The 24,625-nt window shown below is 36.8% G+C and overlaps 1 pseudogene; it reads left to right on the forward strand.

Moving 5' to 3' along the window:
* LOC105727021 (etoposide-induced protein 2.4 homolog) overlaps positions 1 to 22,563 on the forward strand; it is a 35,417-nt pseudogene extending 12,854 nt beyond the window's left edge.
* The last annotated feature ends 2,062 nt before the right edge of the window (positions 22,564 to 24,625 follow it).

Genomic DNA, 24,625 nt, shown 5'->3' on the forward strand with positions numbered 1-24,625 from the left:
GCTAAATACTTTTGCTAGATCTTAAGGCCTACCAACTTATATTATACCAGCTTAAATTCATTTATATATTTTAATAGCTATTTACTAATTGCATATTATGTTAGACTTTATAGATTGCTAAAATAGATGAAAAATAATCGATTGAGATGAATAAGAAATAATCATTGATTTGCCTTTAACAAGTTAAACCAAAAGAGAAAATGCATTAGTAAAAAAGCAGAGGCAAATTTCATTTTATTGTGTTCATTTTATTGAGCTTCAGGTATCACATTTTTCATAAACAGAAGGTTTCTGGTAACCTTGCATGTAGTAAGTCTATCAGTGCCACTTTTCCAACAGTCCGTGCTCATTTCTTTTCTGTGTGTCACATTTAGAAATAATCTCAATATTTAAGACAGTTTCATTATTGTCGTATCTGTTATGGTGATTTATAATCAGATATTTTTATATTACTATTGTGATTATCTTGGGTCATCACAAACCTCCCCAAAAGACAGCAATGTATTGCTAAGACAGCAAACTTAACTTATAAATTTCACGGGTATTCTGACTGCTCCAACAACCAGTCCTTCCCCCATCTCTCCCCCTGTCTATTCCCTAAGACACAATAGTTAAACTAGGTCAAATAGTAACCCTACAATGTCTTCTCAGTGCTCAAGTGAAAGAAAGAGTCACACATTTCTTACTTTAAGTTAAAAGCTAGAAATGGTTAAACTTAGTAAGAAAGATACGAGCTTCTTGGTACAAGAGGCCTAGTTTTTAGCCTCTCTCAGTTTGTGGCATATTTTCCTCTCTAAGTTATGAATGCAATGAAATGGTTCTTGGAGAAAATTAAAAGTGCTACTTTGGTGAACACATGAATGATAAAGGAAAACTGCCTTATTACCAATTTGGAGAAAGTTTCAGTGGACTGAATAGAAGACAAAACCAGCCATAGCATTTCCTTAAGTCAGGACATAGTCTGGAGCAAAACCCTAACCCTCAATTCTATGAAAGCTGAAAGAGTTGATGAAGCTGCAGAAGAAAAGTTTGAAGCTGTCAGACAATTTCCGTAACTTACAAGTCCAAGGTGAAGCAGCAAGAGCTGACATAGAAGCTGCAGCAAGTTAAGCAGAAGACCTAGCTAAGATCATTGATGAAGGTGGCTAAACAGATTTTCAGTGTAAAAGAAACAGTCTTTACTGGAAGAAGGTGTCATATAGGCCTTTCATAGATAGAGAGAAGAAGTCAATGCCCGGCTTTGAAGTTTCAAAGGACAGGCCGACTCTTGTGTTACGTGCTAATGTATCTGGTGACGTTAAGTGGAAGCCAATCCTCATTTACTATCTCCAAATCCTGGATATGACAAAGCCTGGATGAGAGTACATCTGTTTACAGCATAGTTTACTGAATATTTTAAACACATGTTGAGACCTGCTGCTCAGAAAAAAACATTAATTTCAAAATATTACTGCTCATTGACAATGCACCTAGCCACCCAAGAGCTCTGAAGGAGATGAACAAGGAAATTGATGTTATTTTGATGCCTACTAACACAATAGCCATTCTATAGCCCATGGATCAAAAAACAGTTTCAACTTTCAAGTCTCATTATTGAAGAAATACATTTTGTAAGGCTAGAGCTGCCATAGATAGTGATTCCTCTTACGTATCTGGGCAAAAGAAACTTAAAACTTTCTGAAGAGGATTCACCATTCCATGTACCATTAAGAACATTCATGATTCATGAAAGGAAGTCAAAACATCAACATTAGCAGGAGTTTGAAATAAGGTGATTCTGACCCTCATGGATGACTTTTAGGTGCTTAAGAAAAAAGTAACTGCAGATGTCATGGAAATATCAAGAGAACTAGTGGAAACTGAAGATGTGACAGAATCGCTATAATCTCATGATAGAACTGGAATAGATGAGGAATTGTTTCTTACGGATAAGCAAAGAAACTAGTTTCATGAGATAGAAACTACTGTTGGTGAAGATGCTGTGAACATTGTTGAAATGACAATAATGGATTCAGAAAATTACATAAACTTAGTAAGTAATGGCAGGGTTTGAGAGGATTGACTCTGATTTTCAGACAAGTTCTGCTGTGGGTAAAAGGCTGTCAAACAGCATCAGATGCTAGAGAGAAATCTTTTGTGAAACAGTCAATTGATGCAGTGAACTTCACTATTGTCTTATTTTAAGAAACTGCTACACTCACGTCAATCTTCAGCAACTACCACCCTGAGCAGTGAGCAGGCATCAGCATAGAAGCAACACCCTTTGCCAGCAAAAAGATTACAACTCGATGGAGGCTCAGATGATTGCCAGAATTTTTAGCAATAAATTATTTTTAAATACAAGTATGTAGACTGTTTTTTAGACATACTGCTATTGCACACTTAATAGACTACATTATAGTTTAAACATAACGTTTATATGCATTGGGAAATCAAAAAACTTGTGCGACTCCCCCAAATTTGTATGTTAAAACCTATTCCCAATGTGACAGTGTTAGGAGATGAGGCCTTTCAGTGGTGACTAGGTCATAAAGGTTGACCTTTCAGGAATGAGATTAGTGCCCTTATAAAAGATGTCCCAGAAAGTTGCCTCATCCCTTCAGTCATGTGAGGACACAGCAAAAAGATAGCCATCTGTGAACCAAAAAGTGTACCCAGCCCTCACAAGATACTGAATCTGTCATCATCCTGTTTTAAAACTTCCCAGCCTCCCTGTGGCAGATAAATTTATGTTGTTTATAAGCCACCTAGTCTATGATATTCTTATGGCAACCTGAATGGACTAAGAACTCCATGCTATGAAAGATGAGTTGATCTTCATTAAAGGCAAATCTGCCATACAGTAGAAATGAGATTTGGGTAGATATTTCCACATAAACAGCATTTTAGCAAAGGTACATAAGTATAAACCAGTTTTAAGTACGCCAGGAACTGTTGCCTCTTCTCCTCCTCCTCCTCTTCCCCCCTCCTCCCCTTCCTGTCCTCGTCCTCCTCCTCCCCCTCCTCCTCCCCCCTCCTCCTCCTCCCCCTCCTCCTCCCCATCTTCTTCCTCCTTCTCCTCCTTCTCCTCCTTCTCCTCCTCCTCCTTCTTTCTTCTTCTTCTTCTTCCTCCTTCTCTTCTCTTCTTCCTTCTTTCATCAAAAAGGATTAGAATGGGAGGGGAATCCTGCCAAATATCTATGTAGCGTGTGGACAAAATACCTGATCTTGGAGTTATTTGAATGACTAGCAATTAAAAAAAATGACTCTATCCAGAAATTGAAAAGTTTAAACAAGACAATGGCATTCTTAGACAAATATTTGAAACAATTACCATTCAGGAAGAGACTACTGTAAGAGTGTATTTGAAGAATGGTGAGAACCTGAACATGTATAATCTAAATAAACATGGAGAGGATAGTTCTAATAGAAACAGTAGTAAAGTTATTGAATTAGCAGATATTGATTAGAAACAGGAATACCAGAGAATGCAGAGTCACAGGAGGCACATTTGCTGACATACATCATGTAGTAATTATAAAAGAAGAATTTCTGAGAATAATGAATTATATATAGAACAAATTGGATCTGAAGAGTCTCAGGTACTAGGAGAATTGGATGAATCTACAAAATTAAGAGTTTATGATGGTTGATGGCCAAAAACACAAAGAAAATTTAATGAATTTTCCACACGATTTAACTGGCATTTCAATCAAATGTGGAGTAAAATTAACCATCTATCATTATGAAAACATGATGCAAGGGTTTCTATACATTAGGCTTATTATAGGGGAAAAGAGTAATTTGGATATTTTCATTGATCTAAAGACCCATAATTTTCAATGGCAGTGGTTATATCCAGAGAAGGTATTTGCAAAATAAGTATGTTTTTGATTATCAAATGATTCAATATTGACATCAATATGTCAGCTATACTAGGCAACCTACAATATTTTCAATATACCTGCACAATACAGAATTATGTCATACCCTGCACAAATTTGGAATGTCCCACCAAGTTTTCATGTAATGAAAAGCCTGTTTACAACCTTTTTAGTCTAGAGACTTATGTTACGTTACAAATAAATTCCACTTATTTTTATTCCATTTGATGTGTGTGGAATTTTCTAGGAATGCTGAACACTTGCAAATAAAGAGAGGGATATATTTTCTTGGTTTGAAACTTTACAAGATTCTTTCATCATTTTATAAGATTACATCAGTGCAAACAGCACTGCCTGTGATTTTGAAAAAACCTATACAACTTCACTGTGTCAGTCTGCATTTGTAGCTACAATTTTCTCAGTCATTTTTTTTTTTGAGACAGAGTCTTGCTGTCACCCAGACTGGAGTGCAGTGGCACGATCTCAGCTTACTGCAGCCTCTGCCTCCCAGGTTCCAGTGATTCTCCTGCCTCAGCCTCCTGCATAGCTGGAATTACAGGTGCCCACCACCATGACTGGCTAATTTTTGTCTTTTTAGTGGAGACAGGTTTTCACCATGTTGACCAGGCTGGTCTCGAACTCCTGATCTCAGGTGATCCACCCACTTTGGCCTCCCAAAGTGCTGGGATTACAGGCATGAGTCACTGCACCTGGCCCTTCTCAGTAATCTTACACAGAGTTGTATACATATATGATTCATTTGGAATGTCCTCTAGAAATGTTGTTTTCTAACATTTATGTACTGAAATGTATCATTTAATTATTTTGCTTTTACATAATCTTTATATTACAGTTGGGTAATTACAATGTTTCTTTCCAAAATTATGTTTGTAGGTAGTGATCGGCTCTATGAATTTTACTATGGATAGTAAAGATGATATTAAAAAAAAGGATTTATACCTTAGAGTTTACCATAGTGTTTGTGGAACCTTAAAATATATTAGCCTCTTTCACCCACATTTTGTCTTTCAGTCTTCTCACTACTGTTTTGGGTAAATAGGGCAATAGTCATTTTTAAGTCCCATTTTCAAGATGTAAAAACCAAGGTTAAAATATGGATCATGATTTATCAGTGATCATATGAGTTTAGCCAGTGCCAGATCCAGAATCAGAATACAGATCCTTGCTTTAACTTTGAACACTTAGCACAACGTCATGTTGCTGCCCTAGGGTGTGCAGTGAATACAGACTATCTTATAATGATTTTCTTTTTTTCCTTTGGTTTTCTTTCTTTCTTTTTCTTTTTTTTTGCTACTCAAATGCTCTTATATACAGAATGTTGTGTCCACTGTTTGGACACTTTGAGCTTCCTTAAAACTTCATTTCCCATCATATTCTTAAACAAATGTAAATATTCACTAATAAAGGGAACATGAATATTGAGTTAATATTCTGAATATTTCAGAGCCAAACTAAAACAAACAAACAAAAATATCCCCCAATTTTAGCTTTAATTGGTAGGTATTTCAAATCAAAGAAATATTTAGTTTTTCTTTCTGGCTATATTTTTTCCCCTAACCCTGGCTTGTTCTGATAATTGTCATGAACACTTCATTTCATTTTCTTGCTATCAGCTTAAGCCCGGGCAGCTTTTATGTCTTCTGCTATCAACCAATGCTCTGATTGAGCAGACGATGCAGAGTGGCAGCAAAGGACACACTGATTGTCTGTAATGAATGGAATTTGTGATTGTGGGTTTCCAATGGAATCTTTAAGGGAAAGCCTATTCACGTCCTGCCTCAATAGCAACAGAGTAGTGGTGAAACTTTTTTGGCTGTTTACTAAAAGCTTTTACTTTACAAAAATTTCACCTCTGCAAGATAGATAAACGGTGAAATAGTAAGTGGAAAAATTATGTTATTTAGGAATAATAGAAGAAAACATATTAGAAAACCCAACAGCTCTTCCAGAACTACAAATTTAGGTGAATGGCTGATGTACCTGAATTTCTGAAGTTTTTTACTGAAATAAATGCCAACAGCTTCAAATATTTACTTATGTTCTAGAAATGCATTTAAGCCAATTATTAATAGAAAGAAGTTGGTTGGTCTTGTATATAATAAACAGATATCTTTCTAACACACGAAGTTGTACATTTTATCTCTAATAGTTGAAGAAATAGTATACTCACCAGATAAATGTATCAGAGAGTAAGCTTAATAGTGTACACCATTCTCACCAAAACATTACCAATATTTAAATTTCTCTTCAAATTCTCTAGCTGTCTCTCCTCACCCCATCTTCTTTCCTTTATTTCCTCTTTCCTTTTTTCCCCAAATTTACACTGCATAATTTTCACTAAAATTTGGATGCAGAAATTACTACATGGCATATTTAAGAGGGACAAATAGAAAAAAATCTCGGTGGAAACAACTCGTATAATGAAAGGACTTGAAGCAAAGACATGGAGGAAGAGTCTTGTTAATCTTTATCTTTTACCGTAGATTATATTCGTATCATTAAAATAGATGAAGTACTTTCAGAAAACCACATTTACATAAGACTTCAGTGTATCTTTAAATAAGCTGATAAGTGTATACAATCAAGTGATATGAAGAACTCTGAAAGAGTAAAGTATGAAGGTAAGATCAGGCAAGAGATCATAACTACAGCATATTTGGCTTTTGCAGAAACTTTCAGAGCAAGTGGGGTTTGGTTACCATGATTTCAGCTTGATTTTGCTTCTAAATATAATTGAGCATATGAAGCCAGGTCACAGTGGAGCAGCATTTTTAAAAAAGTTAAGAAATTGCCAACCAATGATATTATACATGGACAAGGTATCTTTCAATGAGTTGTAAGTGCCACCTAAGTGTTGATTATTTAAATCCTTCATTACTCAGGGCATCTATGGGAATGACACAGTGTGGGTTTATCAATTTGCCATCAGTTATGCTACAAAACCCAGCTCAATATATAAAGGATTACATCTCTATGTAAAACCAGCACTCACTCTTTTGTGCCTCATTTCTTTTTTCATAAATTCTAATACTTTAACCCAATATACTCAAAATGTTATGTAAACATGTAATTAATATAATATTACTAATAAAGGGATTTTTGGTACTAAGTCTTTCAAAGTCACTCTGTATTTGGAGCTTCTATCACTTCACAATGCAGACCAGCCACACTCCAGGTGCTCAGTAGCCCCATGTGGCCAGTGGTTGCCACACTAAAATGGGCTCTGACTGTGGGCTCTGACTCTTCTGACTTCAGGGGCATGAAAGGCCTAACTTCCCTTTTCTGCCAGAGGAAAGGGAACACCCTCTTCTGGCCAATATCTATCCTCAGGCCCAAGGGTGGGAGAGACAGTGCCCAGAGAGAGAGAAAGGAGATACAAGTAGGAAATGTCCACAGGTAGCACACTGTCTCCCACCTGCTGATTCAGGATGACCTATCCCCACTTCTGAAGTTCTCACAGTGAACAAAAGACACGAGGCCCCAGAGAAGGGAGCCCAGGTCTTCAGATTTATCCACAGCCTTGACCTCCGGAATTTAGATGGGGAGGAAATAGATTAAAGACAAACTTCTTATTTTGTAATTCGGCCTTAGTCCTAATGGTCAGACTGTGGTTCTCTTTCTGTGGCATGGGAGACCATGTGAGGTTAAGCACCGATCCCATGCATACATGTCTACATGCATCCATACCTACAGGGTGTCTTCTGTTTGCCAGGTAAACAGTAATCAGCTCTGTCATTCAATCCTGACATACTATCTGCACTGGGTATACGTATTAGTTAGCTGTTGCTGCATTAAAAACCACCCCAAAATTCATGATTGAGCTGTTAAGCTATTTTGGCTGGGCTCAACTGGGCCATTCTTCTGGTCCCAGCTGGGCTCCTTCAGGCATAGATCAGCTTCCCGTTGAATAGGCAGCTCTGCTTCTAGCAGTGAGCTGGCTGTCAACTGAGGCACTTCGATTTTCCTCCCCATGGTATCTCCTGCTCCAGCAGGTTAACATTGGTTTGTTCCCATGGAGATAGCAGAGTTCTGAAAGAAAAAGCAGACACACTGAAGAAATTTTGTCCCCAGATCCCAAACTGAGACACTGTCATATTCACAGCCTTTTATTGGCTAGAGATAATAAGACCAATGAGATTCAAGTTTTGGGAAACAAAGTCTGTATTGGGAGGAGCTATAAAAATACCTTGCTAAGGGCATCTATATAAGGAGGAATGAAGAATTGCTGCTGTTTTTGCAGTCAGTATCATCATGTCTTTTCTTTCAAATACTTTACATAACTGTTCTAAGTCAAGGAATTTGTTCCAAGCCCCACAGCCATTAAGTGGCTAGGCTGGAACTCAGGATTAACTCTCCCTGACTCAAAAGGCCAGGTACCTCCACAGACCACATGACTCATACAGCTCCCTAGTCCTGTGAGTTCCTGGAGAGTGACAATTCCACAATAGAAGCAGGATTCCTGTGAGGTTCTCATCCATCTAGTACTCTTCACTGTAAGGCTGGTTGCCTCACCAGGAGCTCAGACGCACACCCCTCCCCACCTTTTCTTTTTCAAAAGCTCGGACTAGCCCGGACGAGCTCGGGCAAGCTCAGACATGCTCAGGCATGTTCTCTTCTCCCATGCTCACACAGCCTGGCCTTCCCTTAAAAAACCCAGTATGCAAACAAGGTCTTGTAACCCTAGCCTCTTGTCAACCAATAGCAGTCAAGCCTTATTGACCAATAGCAGTTGAGTCTTAACGATCAATAGCAGTTGAATCTTAACAAACAATAGCAGCTGAGTCTTAACAACCAATAGCAGCTGAGTCTTAACAACCAATAGCAGCCAAGTAATTCCAACCAACAACAAGCCAAGTCCTAGGTAAAGGCTTGTAACTTACCCAATAGCAGCCCTGCTTTCCCACAACCAATCGAGCTGTTTCACTCCCTATAAAACCCCATGTCTAAGAGGAGTCTGTGTGACTTCTCTGGCCCCTCCTGTTGGACCGCAGAACCACACCCGGGAGCCTGAATAAATTCCTTTGCATTGGATTTTTTCATGCTGGCCTCAGTTCCTTCCCTTTTAAACTCGGTGAGAACAGACCTTACATTCACCATTGGGAATAATACCCTTCAGAGAATGCTTCTGAAGTGTCTAGGAAGGATTTAGAATAATCTGGGGAAATGACAGAGCACTGAGTTTAGAAAATCAAGACCTAACATTATATTTTTCATTTCTCACCATAGGAGAAATTTGAAAACATGTATAATGCACTCCACATGTCGGCAAATTCTTTTCATCCCTTTTTGGTATTTGTAGGCTATTTATGATTTTCAGCACAGACTAAATCAAAATACTGTGCCTGAAACAACCTCGTAGTCTGAAAGCAAGTGACATAAATATAGATCTGTTGAAAAAATATTTCCTCCTTCTGCAGTTTAGCTGAACAGCTGAGTGTGCCTTGAAGTTGTCCTTTGATTTTACCAGAGCAGAGCTCTAAGATCTAAGATCTCAACAGACCATATGCATATCAGGCTATTACATCATCTCAGAAGGTTGCCCATATCCTAGGTGTGGGGGTGAAGTGGTGAAAGGGTTGAACCAGCAGTTGAGTAGCCATGGATCCATAGGTGACATTCATTCATCAGGTGAAGTGTTTTGGGGTCCTGATGTTTATGGCAAATTAACATATATGTGTTACTGAAAGTAAATTATAGAACATTACAAATAATAAATCTATATATAAGCTAAATGTCAACAGTTATAATTGTAATCACTATAAGTATAATTGTTATTAATATCACTATTAGAAGCAATAGTTGTTGCTTCAGCTGCTGTTTTAAAAATGGTGATAAAATCACTGAGTAAAGCTCTGTGGTTTCCTCCTGTTGCTGTTTCTGGGACTGCTGGCTCACTAGTTTGGTGCAGACTTGGGACCTTTCCAGTGAAGCTGTAGCTGAAGAGACTTCAGGTGGTCTGCTGTAGCTGAGGAAGAGCCTGAATCAAGAATGAAAGCAATGATCCTATGAATGTAGTGAGGTAAGATGGTTCTGGAGTACCATCCTACAATTTTGAAGGCAAAGGGCAAAACAGCTCACACACCCCTTAAGGAACCAGTGGAAGCCTATGGTGAGTGACAGGGTTTGTCCATGAGGCCGATCAGATTCTAATTTGATGGTGAGTTCATGAAACAACACGCCTGAGGAAATGTGCTCCTGCCAGTTCTCGCCCGGAGTCTGTTGCAGCACCTCTCCCTAAGAACATGGACAAGGTTCGCTCTAAGAACATGGACAAGGTTCGCTCTTGGGTCTCTGGCTGACCTCATGACCAGTCATCCTGCATTTGGAGACATTGTTGCCAACTCTTCCTGAACAGAAGTCATGTCCGTATTTTGGGTGGAGGGCAAACAAGCTGGTAGATCTCCACCTGTTCCTCATTTCTTAAAGAAGGGAGTCACTTCAATTATCAAGTCTTAATTTACTACTATTATAAAAGGTAAAACTTTCATTGACTAAAAATGAAATAAATATTTTTGACTATCTGAAAATTAGAGTTAAATATAAATAAAGCACTTTATTTTTAATATTCTAACAATATTGAGCTATAAATTTAAAGACAATTTAAATGGTGAAATTGCTGTGTTATAAATGTTATAAAAATATATCATTCTTATGTTTTCCCATATTTCATTTATTTTTCTTTATAATTGATGAACGAATCTGCAACTATCACATGATGCTCTTTCTTTTTCCTTCCCTTTGTTGGTTTTTCTTCCTTCATTAGTTCCTTCTTTTCTTCTTTCCTTCTTCCCTCCCTTCCCAATTCAATCTAAAAGTAAGTGAGCAGGTCTTAGACAAGCAGTAATAACTTAGAGCACGTCGGCCAGTGCATCTCAAGGACAGCTGGTGTTATCAGTCCATATGAGGATGGCTTTAGAGTGGGAAGCAAGGCGGTACAGCAACAGCAGCAGTGGTGGCCTTCCAATAATGGCTTTGTAGCAGTATGTCAAGGGCAGCTTGACATGGTCAGGAGATTGGCTAAATACAGGAGATTAAACCAATAATTAAATATATTAAGGAGGTACAGATATGGAAAAGGAGGAAGCCAGAACGAACTTTGTTGTACTGGAGCAGAATGGGAAGTGTCAGTGTGAACTCATGTTTTACAATACACATATAGATAGAAATAGAAATAAATATAGATATAAATGAGGATGCTAGCATCAGATCACACTAGTGCCCAGATAATAGTTTCTGGATACATTCTCCTCAAAGGAACAAGTTTTCCTTGGAAAAATGACTAATTCCAGGGCTGATGTAGGGAAAGCATAGGATGAGTCTGAACAATTTTGTTATGATTGAAATTAAAAGAGTGCTCAGTGAATGATGCACATCGCAAAAGCATAGTTGGCAGCCCGCCCTGGGGGGCTACTCACTGGCTAAATCTGGGGCAATTTTAACACCAAAATGAATAATCGTAAGAGCAGATCACTGAATAGCATTTTAAAAATATAAGTCCATGCTGATATATATAAGCAAATGTATAAATAAAAATATATATGGTAAAGCTCTTTTTTAAGTAAAATACATGTAGAAGGAATGGTGAAATTAGAAAGACCTTTGAACAATCTTTATAATAATAATTAATTCCAGCAAAAAGCACTAAAGGATGCTAAAATACAATAAGAAACAATATGTGCAGAATCTCAGAACATCTCTATACAAATTATTTTTTAATTACAAAGGAAAATATATAACATTATTATGAAAAAATTTTCCAGACATCAACATAATCAAATTTGTCATTATCAGTAATGGAACAAATCAATATCCAGTGCCACCTGTTAAGATGCAGTAAGAAGCATTGTTTTTGTAATAATTACATCAAAAATGTATAAACCTGTGTTTAGGCATAAGACGTTACTGCTCTGTAACCTTAAGAAAAGTTTCAAGGGCATGAAACTTAATGAAAGACTGAAGGTTTTTAGATTTAAGACCTGAGAGACAAGACCATTGTGTGCAACTGTGAGACTGATTTGTATCCTTTTGCAATAATTGAAGGTACATGAATAGGGTTTTGGGGCCAGGAGGCTGAAAGAGTTTTTTATATTATTCTCTCTATTTGTATGTTTTAGGGTTTTAAAAAATATTATTCCTGCAACTTTTCCTAAAGCTTTAGTTTTTTTTTTAAAAAATGTAATATCACACACTTATTGTTAGATGATCCTACTTATATAATGAGAGTGCAAACTGCTCTACCACCTGTTCAAGAAGAGAAGTCCACTGACTGTGTACTTGTATGTTGTGACAATGTCAAATTGCCATCATGTTTATAACCATTTCCTCTCATTTTCTGTAGTTATCTTCTTGTGAACTGGTAGCAACTAGTTTACAGACTGCTACGGATGACCATGGGCCACAGTTGGAGTAGAAATAGATTAGAAGAGAGGGAAGACACCCATAACTGAGACCATAACCTTTAACATCTCTCATAATGCCCAAGATGATTCCTTAGCTAGGGAAAGGGTAAAAAAGTGGAACGTGCTTCACTCTTTAATTTAATGAAAATGATACTTGTGAAGACCTGCGGTTTTTTCAAAAGTTTAGTTGTTATTGATTTTCAATAATATTCCTAAGCTAAGCAAACACCTAGGAAGCACAGCAATTTTAATAGGAAAACGTAAAATGATAGACAATTCTTGCTATTGTTTTACTCTTTAAATAAGTAATACAACTTTGTTTTTATGACAATGTTGAATAATAGCTCCTTTTGTGGCAGGGGCATTGAATTCTAATAAAAAATATTTTTAAGTTAGAATACATGAGACAAAATGCATAGACTTTTACAGAAACCTAAAGAAGACATTAGAAGACTAAAAATGTGATATAATTTTTGGGTTACCATTTTGTTCTGATGTTCTTTGAAAGATTATAATTTTAAAAAACTAGAAAAACCAACATTTATTATTTATGCATTTTATTAGCACTTTAAAAACATCTTATTTAGTAATTATACTAATCCTATGAGTTAGAAGTCATCATTATTATTTCAGTATTCAGATGGAAACTCTGAGGTTTAAAGGACTTAGATAATTTGCCCAATGCTACACAGTTGTTAAAATAGTTCAGATTTGCACCTAAATGTTTTGGGGGTTTTTATTCCAAAGTGCTTGATTTTTTAAAAAATCCACTATTTCCATAATGGGGAGGTTAATGGCAAAGTATAAACTTATTTTTTTCTGGATTCTCTTACTAGCAAATAATGAAGGTGTATATAAGTTTTCTACTGTGGTTATATAGTAGCTAAGGTATTATTTTCATCTACCACATAACGTATTATATGTGAATCCGTCTTACATCTTCTGATTTGGAAGTGAAAAAGATATGACCTGATCAGGATTTCCATGGCAGTTCCAAATAGAGTTTTCATTTTTAAATTATTTCTTGATAATTATTTGAACTTGTTTCTATTTCTCTGAATGTGACATAAATGATCTCACTTTTTTTTCTATTTGCTGCTTTCTCTTTTCAAAGAGGTAATTTCTCATAAAAATGTCTCCTGACTACAAAAAGTAATATATTGAGTTTCTATAGAAGACTTAATTCTTCTACTTTTATTTCTACACTTGCTCTTTGAAGCAGCTTTATTTATTCCCCAATAAGTTGAAAATGCCTTAATACTATCAATCCATCATAAAGTTTCAATGGATTGTTTCTTTATTTCAAACAATAAATACGTGTAATAAGAGACCATTTCTAAATTTCTGTTTACATTTTATACTTCTCTTTCATATTAGATTACTAAAGTTGGTAAATAGCATTCTAAGTAAAAGTTACCTGCTTCTAAATTGCTTTTTAAATAAAAATAAATAGAACTTTTTCAAGGTATATTTAGTTAAAATTGGCCATAAACAACCAGGCACAGTGGCTCATGTTTGTAATCCCAGCACTTCGGGAGATGAAGGCAGGGGGATCACCAAAGGTCAGTAGTTTGAGACCAGCCTGCCTAATATGGAGAAACTCCATCACAACTAAAAATACAAAAATTAGCTGGGTGTGGTGGTGGGCACCTGTAATCCCAGCTACTAGGGAGGCCGAGGCAGGAGAATCTCTTGAACCCAGGAGACTGAGATTGAAGTGAGCCAAGATTATGCCATTGCACTCCAGCCTGGGTGATAAGAGCAAAAACTATCTCAAAAAAAAAAAAAAAAAAAGAAAATGGTCATAAACATTTAAAAAATGAGACAGAAGTTTAATTGGTATAAATGTAACGCAGTTCTGTTTTTTGAGTCATGGTCTTATAATTTTATCGTTTAAACAACTTATTCTCACATCAACAGTTAGAGTTTTTCTTTTAGAAATGTAGACAAAACACATCACTGGGAAGCACTTTCCAATGACTTCCTAGCTCACAGAGAAGTCTGATTCTTGTTAGAATAGAGGCCCTGCAAGATCTCATTCCCATTCTCTCTCTAAGGTCAATCTATTCTCACTTCCTCTTGCTCTTGGCCATAATTACTTTGCCCCATTTATAGGGACCCCATTGCTAGGCTTTCTTTTCCCCTCGCTTTGATAAATAAAGTTATCCTTTCCCCATCTCCTGTCTCTTCACCTCCTGTATGCAGCAGAGTCAACTCTTTCCCAATTTTCTTGTCCTTGGAAAAAGTATTCAGGTATTCTAATTCATTTATGTTGACTAGAATAGTTCACATCTTTTCCAGAAATTCTGAGCCCATTCTCTCTCTCTCTTTTTTCTTGTGGAGTCTCCTTCTTGTATGTTCTCCTTACTCCAAACTGAGATTAAGCCCTGCCTCCATTATTAGACATATCATTTTTTGTCTATCCCTCTTATTCAAAGAAGAATCACAAACAGGTAAAAACAAATAAAAAGACTTGAAGTCCAGAGCAAAGAAATTAGGCACTGGGTAGAGACTCCATTCTGTTTTAAGGTCCTGGTCCTGGTATTTAGAGCCCATTCCTACTAAGCTATATCAGCATGTTTTCTGGGTAACTAAAAAGCTGGGATAATGTATATTTCAAAGTTTATGTTCATTGTATACATTGTATGTAATTCTCATCCAATGTAAATTATATTAAAAATCAAATATCCTGCACAAACAAAATTCACTTCAATTTGTTTTGATACTTATACAACTTAAAATATAATGTCATCTAGAAAGGAGCACATTAATTGAATGGATAAAATGAGCCATTTGTACTTTGATGTTTCTTATTCTATTTTACTTTATTTGTGTAAATTTATGGGGTACAAGTATGTCGTTACATGAATATATTGTGTATTGGTGAAGTCAGGGCTTTTAGGGTATCCACCACCCGAATAATGTACATTTAATTGTTTCTCATCCATCCCCCTCATCCACCATCTTTCTGAGGCTCCATTGTCTATCATTCCTCACTCTATGTCCACATATGCACATTATTTAGCTCTCACTTATGAATGAGAACATGTGGTATTTGAGTTTCTGTGTCTGAGTTGTTTCACTTAAGATAATGTCCTCCTGTTCTATCCATGTAGCTGCAAAAGACATGATTTCATTCTTGTTTATGGCTCAATAGCATTCGTGTGTGTGTGTGTGTGTGTGTGTGTGTGTGTATCTTTGCTATTGTGAATACTGCTGCAATAAACATATGAGTGTGCGTGTCTTTTTGATATAATGATTTCTTTTCCTTTGGGTAGATACTTAGTAGTGGAATTGCTGGATAAAATGGTAGTTCTATCTTTAGTCCTTTAGAAATCTCCACAGCAGTTGTTTTCCATAGCAGTTGTACTATTTACATTCCTACCAACAGTGTATAAGTGTTTTCTTTTCTCAACATCCTTGCCAAAATCTACTTTTTGTCTTTTTAATAATAACCATTCTGATTGGAGTAAGATGATATCTCATTGTGGTTTTGATTTGCATTTCTCTGATCATTAGTAAGATTAACCATTTTTTACATGCCTTTTGATCAGCTGTATGTCTTTTATTGAATGTCTATTAATTCTTTGCCTGCTTTTTAATGGAGTTATTTTTGTTGCTGTTATTGAGTTATTCAAGTTCCTTGTAAATTCTGGGTATCAGTCCTTATTCAGATGCATAGTTTACAATACTTTCTTCCATTCTGCGGGTTTTCTGTTCACTCTGTTGATAATTTCTTTGGCTGCACAGAAGCGTTTTACTTTTATTAAGACCCATTTGCTTATTTTTGTTTTTGTTGCTTGTACTTTTGAAGTATTAGTCATGAATTCTTTGCCTAGACTGATGTCCAGAAGAGTTTTCTCTGGGTTTCCTTCTAGTGTTTTTATAGTTAAATTTATTAGTAAAAAACTTACATGTAAGTCCTTATCTTGAGCTGATTTTTGTATATCCTGAGAGATAGGGGTCCAGTTTTACTCTTCTGTATATGGCAATGTTCTTGGCACTATATATTGAAAAGAGTGTGCTTTCCCTCATGTATTTTCTTTTTGACTTTGTCGAATAGAAGTTGGCTATAGATATGTGGCTTTAGTTATGACTTCTTTGTTTTGTTCCATTGACCTATATGTCTATTTTTCTGCTTTGGTTCCTATAGCCATGTAGCATAAATTGAAGTTCGATAATGTGATGCTTCTAGCTTTGTGTTTTTTAGCTTTGTCTATTCAGACACTTTTTTGATTCCATATAAATTTTAGGATTTCTTTTTCTAATTCTGTAAAAACTGCATTCCTATTTTGATGGAGATTACATTGAATCTGTAGATTTCTTGGGGCAGCATCGTCATTTTAATGACATTGAATCTTCCAATCCATGAGTATAATTGTTTTTTCATTTGTTTGTGCCATCCACAATTTCTTTCATCATTGTTTTATAGCTTTTTTTGTAGAGATCCTTTACCTCCCAAATTTAGTGTATTCATACGCATTTTATTTTTATTTTGTAGCAATTGTAAATAGTATTGCCTTCTTGATTTCTTTCTCCGCAACATTATTGTTTGTTTATAGAAATGCTACTGATTGTTCTACATTGATTTTGTATTCTGAAACTTTACTGAATTCACTTATGAAATCTGAGAGTTTTTTTTTTTGTGTGTGGAGTCTTTAGAGTTTTCTACATGTTAGCTCATATTATCAGCCAACAAAAATAATTTTGTTTCTTCTTTTCCAATTTGGATGACTTTTATTCTCTGCCCGCCCCCCCACCACCACCCTGATTGCTTTGTCTAGAAATTCCAGTATTAGGTTGCATGCAGTGGTGAAAGCAGGCCTCCTTGTCTTGTTCTAGTTTTTAGAATGCATGCTTTCAGCTTTTCCTTGTTTAGTGTAATGTTGGTTATGGATTTGCCATATATGACCTTCATCATTTTGATGTATGTTCCTTCTATGCCTGATTTGTTGAAGGTTTTTATTATAAATGGATGCTGAATTTCATGAAATCCTTTTTCTGTATCTATAGTGATAATCATGGGATATTTGTCTTTGATTCTGTTTATGTAATGTATCACATTTATTGATTTGCAGCACTTTGAGACTCATGACTGGGATACCAGGGCTAGAATTCAAACCCTAATTTTATGCCCCAATTCTGATTCATTTATGCATCTATTCAATAACTAATTAGGAAGACCCAGCTATCAGGCAGACCCTTGGCTTGGCACTTAAAAAACAGTGTTGGGAAAAATAGAAATGGTTTCTGTTTATATAATATTCATCATCTTATAGTCTAGCAGTGGAAACAGATAAGTTAAAAATAATTAGGCAAATAAAGTATAAATATTAGTACTATGAAAAACTTTTTTAGGATATTATGAGAGAGTGTTGAGTAGATTGTAGAAATAGTTGCAAATACTTCCTGTTTCTGTATTCATGCTCTTATACTAGGACATTGCAGATCATATCATACATAGAGATAAAGTCTAATTTTCACTGAGGTGAATCATGTGCCTTACTTTGGTCAGTAAGATTTTAGCAAATATGATGCAAGCAAAAACTTCAGAACTATTTGCATATTGAAGATTTCTCTTTTGCCATATGTTGAATTTGAAACCACCACAAGATCATGGAGAGAATTATAGTGTCCCATTTTACAGACCGCCAACCCCCAAATATGTGAATCAGGCCATTCAGGACCATCCAGGTCCAGGCCAAACTGCCAGCTGATCTCAGAACCTGTGTCTGACCATAGAGATGGGAATGAGCCCAATTGAGACCAGCAGAAGAACCACACAGCTGAACCCAAGCCAAAATACTGTTACACATAATTATGAGTGAAATAAATAGTTCATCTTTAAGCTACTAAATTTGGGTTATTATTTTATGCATCAAAAGCTGACTAGTAATAAGGATGTTAGGGGGACCTAATTTAGCTTAAAGAATCCTGGAAGGCTTCTCTGAGGAAAGTATTTAATGGATGAAAGAGAGAGTCAACAAAGAAATGGCAGGAGGAATATATTTAGACAGAAGAAAAAGCATATTTGAAAGCTTTGTGTGAGGAAGAGCTTAACATATGGAAGGAAATAGGAGAATGTCAATCTTTTTGTTAGAGTTATTCCTTGTCTCTGAATCTGAATGTCTTTCTTCCCCACTCTGCTTTGCACATGGCCTCAGATTTAAATTTGGATAATTAGGTTTTTACCCACTTTTCTATGTTTAATAACACACACACACACACACACACACACACACACACACAGAGACAGAGAGAGAGAGAGAGAGAGAAAACTCTTTAGATCACCTATCACTGAGCTGCTCTTATTCTTACCATTCTCTCTTCAGTGGACCACAGTGTTCTCCCGACCTTGAGCTTGCTGGTTTGGGTCTTGCTATCTGATGACAAACTTTCCTGATGCCCATTTCTTGTCCTGGGCTTTGAGAATTGACATTCATTAATTTGCTGTATACTGTTTCTTACTACACCCCACTGTAGAAGCTTGGATGGGAAGAGTAATCGTAAAAAATGATCATGAAGACAAATAAGTAGAGAATAGAAAGAAACAGTTATGAGCAGTTACATGAAAAAAGTAAGTTACAGAGCAACAGAGACTGTCTATAAGATAATATAATTTTTGTAAAAAGCAAAAAATACATTATTTTATTAAATACTACCCACATATATGCACACACACACAAACACATACATATACGTATTTGAAAGCTTTGCATGAGAAGCTTAATATATATGTAATATGTATATATGTATAATATACACATGTATATGTACACATATATGTATATACATATGTGCATGTATATGTACACATGTATGTATATATGCATACACATGCATATACACATGTATGTATATGTATAAGCACGCATATGTAAACATGTGTGTATATGTATGTATATGTACACATATGTGTATACACGTGTATATATGTATATACATACATGTATGCATATATACATATACATAGTATATTATGCACATATACACATTACATATATATTAAGCACTTCCTCACAAAAAGCTTTCAAATAGGGTTTTCTTTGTCTATTCATATATATGTACATGTATATATACACATACATACATATAAATATGTACCTATATATATACAGGTACATATGTATATACATATATACATATACATATATACACACACACACACACACACACACACACACAGGCATACACACAACAGCTTAACAGTGGTTGCTTCTAAATCCACCATCCTAGGATTATTCTTTTCTTTGTTTTATATACCTTTATATTGTTTGAATAAATTCAATTAAATTTTCTGAACAATGCTCACTCAGGAACTATACATTCATTAAGTTGGCTACTGAGATATATATACTAAAAATTTAAATTTACTTTGGTCAGTTAATAAAAACCCACATCTAGCACTTATGGGTATGGTTAAGGGTGGGAAAATAGAACAGGACTTGGGAGTACCGATGTATGTGACTAAACTTCAGGAGAGACAAACTAGTTAAAAACTAAGTATAATGTTTGCACAGTTTGCAACATATCATCAAAGTTGATAAGCTCTTACTAGGCTTTAATGTTTTATTATATAAATCTATGTATGCAAATTAACTGTTTTTTGTCGTTAAAAAGGTAAACAAAGAATAATTAAAATACATTTGTTAATTAAATTTCACTACTTTGAATTTTTGTTTGTGGAGAGAGGGAGCAAGCAAGGTAAATGCAGTGAGCAAGCAAGGTAAATGCAATGAGTCTCATGAGAGATTCAAAGTCAAAATAATAAAGTAGTGAGAGCCATAGTTTTTCAGCTCTTTATTCTTTACATGTAAACATGCATGAAATATGTTAAACAAATGCCCACATATTTAATCACATTCCAATTACCTTGTGAGGTTTAGGGCAGGTCTTATCATACTCCTTGCTTTTGGTATGGAAGCTGAGGCTCAGAGTTAAAGGAGACAGCTAGGATCACATCCTGGGCCAAGAGACTAAAGGTTTTTGCAAAGATCAATACAATAATTATCTGGATAAGTTTACATTATTCCCCCAGGGACAATATTTCAACTCATACTTATATTTCTTTTCATGAATAGCTTCTTCAGAGGACAGTTTAGTTTATGAGACAGTTTTATTACAAAGTATTTGGCCCAACTAAATTTGATTTTCTAGATGACTAAGTAGCCATTTATTGTAGGGAAAGATTTCAGATAATACGAAAAGGTCAGGTAAGAGCTGAAATATGTAAATTTCATGTCACCATTCATTTTAAGTCAACTATTTCTTCACTATGTAAAGAATTTGCATTTGATTTCTCTGTCATAACACTCAAGTAATATGAGAGTGTTTCATTTGGTATCGATAAAATAAATAGAAATTTGAGCTTTCTTCACAGAAGCATAGCCATCTTCAAGCATTTACATAGCACTTTATATTTCTAATCTACTTTACAATTTTTATATTACTCATATCTTTCAACAACCTTGTGAATATGTCAATAGTATTAACTTAAATAGAAAAAAAAAGACATAGAAAGTTAAGTGACTTCTCCAGATAGATAAGATTTTATATTCTTACAGCCTCATTGAATTATTAGATTAAAATCATGCTTCTAATCTTCTATATTCTTCATTTATTGTTAAATATTTTATATGAATTTAATAATTATTATAGTTCTAGGAGAAAATGAGGAACCAAATTTTCTTTCATATCATAGTATAAATTATATCAGGCATTTTATTTTCAAAAAGCTGGTTTTGCAAATAACAAAAATATATTTTGTTGATATCTGAGGATTAGTTTTCATCAGATTCTATTGTATTCATTTTAAAATATTTATTTGCATAATTTATTGTATAAATACCTCCCCTCTATGAATTGCTTAAGTGTTGAAGTAAATTACTACGAAGTTAAAAATTCCTACCAAATTAGGTTTAGCTAGATCTGATAATTATTAAGAAATATGTTTCAATTGGGCTTATGTACCATTAATTTCACTCCAACAACTCCTCTAGGTAGGCATCACTATCAGAATAGCAAAATTTGGTAATGTTGCAAAAATAGGTGGATACATTCCAAATCCTAATAAAATTTTGCTATGCAATTGCCTTAATAAATAATGCATACCCTGGTCTCTTCTCTGTGCTAGGACACTACTTATCTTTCCTCGGCTTTGCTCCTCTCCCTACTGCTGGATTCGAGCATCTAGTTTTGAGATGGTACAAATATCCAGATGGAGTCTTTGGTTTCCCTGGAGAGGTCCTGGAGAAAGCTTCTGACACTGTCAGCCTTCTCTTCACCACCCATATTATCAGCTACACAGAGGAGAGAGAAGTGCCCTAAATCTCTCATCATGAAGGACCCGCAGCTCCACTGCCAGGTCTCCGGCGGGTTCCTTCGCCCCCCGCTGCCTGGATAGGCTCCTCCACTCCTGGCCACCAGCTCTGCCAGGGTGCTCCCAGGGCTGGGATCACTTTGCCCAGAAGGGCAAGTAGTATTCTAAACAGAAAAGAGCCCACAGTATACAGTGGAAGCAAGAGAGTGAGTCACGTATTGTTAGCAGAATTTTCCAGCGTTGCCCTTGGAATGGCTTCGATCTCCTCTAAACACGCCTCAAGCACGGGGTGTTTGTTCCTGTGCTTCAGTCAGTAACAGCCCGGTTTATTGGTGACTGATTTATTGATCATTACATGGAGATGTTTGCTCATGGCTGGAATTCTTCGTTATGTCAATTTCCAGTCTTCTTTGGGTGCTCCACTGGTTGGTGCTTTGCAAATCTGTGAATGCCATTTGATTCCAGGATACAGCGGGCCTGGCACTTGAGGTACCAGAGAGGAAGCCTCACCCATTCCCTAGTGGGAATTGCTGTGTGGTCTTCACCCTTTTGCAGCAGGCTCTTTTCCTCATTCAAGGAATGTCTGTGAATCTCTTTCCCATCCATCCTGTTGGTCAGGTGGTTAGTCTCCTGCATATGTCACTTCTCCCTCACTGCACTGTTTCGAATATCCTTGCTTCAATAAAGGAATTTAAATGCATCAGCGACCGGCTAACTTAGAAAGGAACTGGCCTTACTACTTTGGATTTGGTTTGCCCTTGGCTTTTCTCACCAGCAACGCAGCGTTCATATTACCAGGCTCTTACAGTTGTGCCTGTTCTCCTCGGTGGTCTTGTTAAGCAACAGGCTCTTCCACAAGGCGGTCTACCTGCAGTCTGTCCTGAGCAGCTCAAATTCTGCAGAGAAGTTCCCGTCACCACATCTATCTCCTGCCAAACTGAAGGCTGCTGCGGGCCGCTGAGTTGCTTCCCATCCAAAGAGACAGGTGGGATTGGAAGGAGGCTGTGGCAGCTCTTTTCCCTGTTCAGATCCCCCTGCCAGGGAAGGCAGGACCCACTCTGCCAAGATCCCTCTGCCTATTCCTTTCTCTCTGAGGAATTGGAATTTTTGTCTCTGCTGCCTCTAAGGCAGAATCTTCCTGACACTAGTGTGTGGATTCCCCCCACCCTCCGCTTTTTTTTTTTTTTGAGACGGAGTCTCGTTCTATTGCCGGGCGCCAGGCTGGAGTGCAGTGGCACGATCTCGGCTCACTGCAACCTACGCCTCCCGGGTTCAAGCAATGCTCCTGCCTCAGCCTCCTGAGTATCTGGGACTACAGGTGCGCGCCACCATGCCTAGCTAATTTTTGTATTTTTTCAGTAGAGACCGGGTTTTACCATGTTGGCCGGGATGGTCTCGATCTCTTGACCTCGTGATCTGCCGGCCTCGGCCTCCCAAAGGGCTGGGATTATAGGCAAACACACCACCACTGAGTCTGAAAGGACCACATGTTTTTCTGCAGCTATTTTCTAGCATTTGCAGATGCCTGTGGCTGGACTGATTTTAGTATTTTGCTTTTCTCCCTGTGACATTTACCCTCCTGCCTTTCCTTGCTGCCTTCTACCACTCTTGGATGAGTGGATCTTGTAATTCTAGCTGTTGTATTTTGTGGGTTTTTTATTTTTGTCATTTTTCTGTGAAGCACACACATTGGATGTGGGAGGTAAAGGAGTATCCCAGTTGCTCCTGGTCACTCCAATCTTTTCATTCATCTGTAACCCAGGTTTGGTTTTCATCTCTCTTGTTCCACAGCAATGCTAAAGTGTCTTACTTCCCCATTGCTTTTTGCATTAAAAAATAACAACAATGTAATACGATTGCCCCTTGAACTGCTAAGAGAGGGAACATCTGAAGTAAGTAATTGGCCTTTTGGAATATTGGTCTGCATTTACTGAAGTATGACCAATCAACTTCCAATTGGAATGCTTGTTCATTTCATATTTCAAAGGAATACTGGGTGCTGCAAATGGGAACAGAAAAGGTAAACTTATTAAGCCCATGAATGGTTGGTGTTTTCCTGTGATTTTAAGATGCTAAATGTGGGGGTCAGATGTCAAAATACTTGCACAATATTAGGCCAGTTGCGGTGGCTCACACCTGTAATCTCAGCACTTTAGGAAGCTGAGGTGGGTGGATGGCTTTTGGCCAGGAGTTTGAGACCAGCCTGGGCAACATGATGAAACCCCATCTCTACTAAAATTAAAAAAAAGAAATAGCTGGGTGTGGTGGTGCAGGCCTGTAATCCCAGCTACTCGAGAGGCTGAGACATGAGAATCGTTTGAACCAGGGAGGCAGAGGTTGCAGGCAGCAGAGGAGATCACACCATTACACTCTAGCCTTGGTGACAGAGGGAGGCTGTGTTTCCCTTCCCCCCCAAAAATACTTGTACAACTTTAAAATGTTGCAATTAAATGTAAGCTCTTCCCCCTCCCGCAAAAAGAGACATAATGTAAAACAATAACTTATTTCTGTCCTCTGTCACATATAAAAGTTAGGAGAAAACATTGGACAAATGAGACAGGCACTTTTCTTTTTAGATGTTTCCATCAAATAACAAGTTCTTGATAAACTTTCATGAATCTAACCAAGAAACAGATGTATTTGGCAAGTGACTTCCAAACTATTTATTTGCATTACTTGATGTTTAAAGAAAAGATAGTACTAGAGAGAACAGGAGCTGAGAGTGAGATCATGCAAGAGAGAAATACGGAAGGGGAAGAGGAGAAGGAAATGGCTGAAAATACAATGTCTCTCTGATTAGAGCATAGACTGATGTTACAGTGCACGGATAGAAGAGGTATCCTGAGGAAACCAGGGCTGTTTCAGGCAGGAGGGTGAAGACAGTCATTCTCTCTATCCTGCCTTAGAACTCAGGGATTGTGAAGTCACCGCAGAGTGATGGTGGCAGTCAGGCCAACAGTGGGGCACTTGGACATGGCAGATGACTTCAGAAGAAGAGTTGGAGTAAATGGTTTAGAGGCAGC

This window comes from Aotus nancymaae, unplaced genomic scaffold (genome assembly GCF_030222135.1).
Source record: "Aotus nancymaae isolate 86718 unplaced genomic scaffold, 86718_ANA_hifiasm-v0.15.2.pri h1tg000019l, whole genome shotgun sequence".
Classification (NCBI taxonomy): Eukaryota; Metazoa; Chordata; class Mammalia; order Primates; family Aotidae; genus Aotus; species Aotus nancymaae.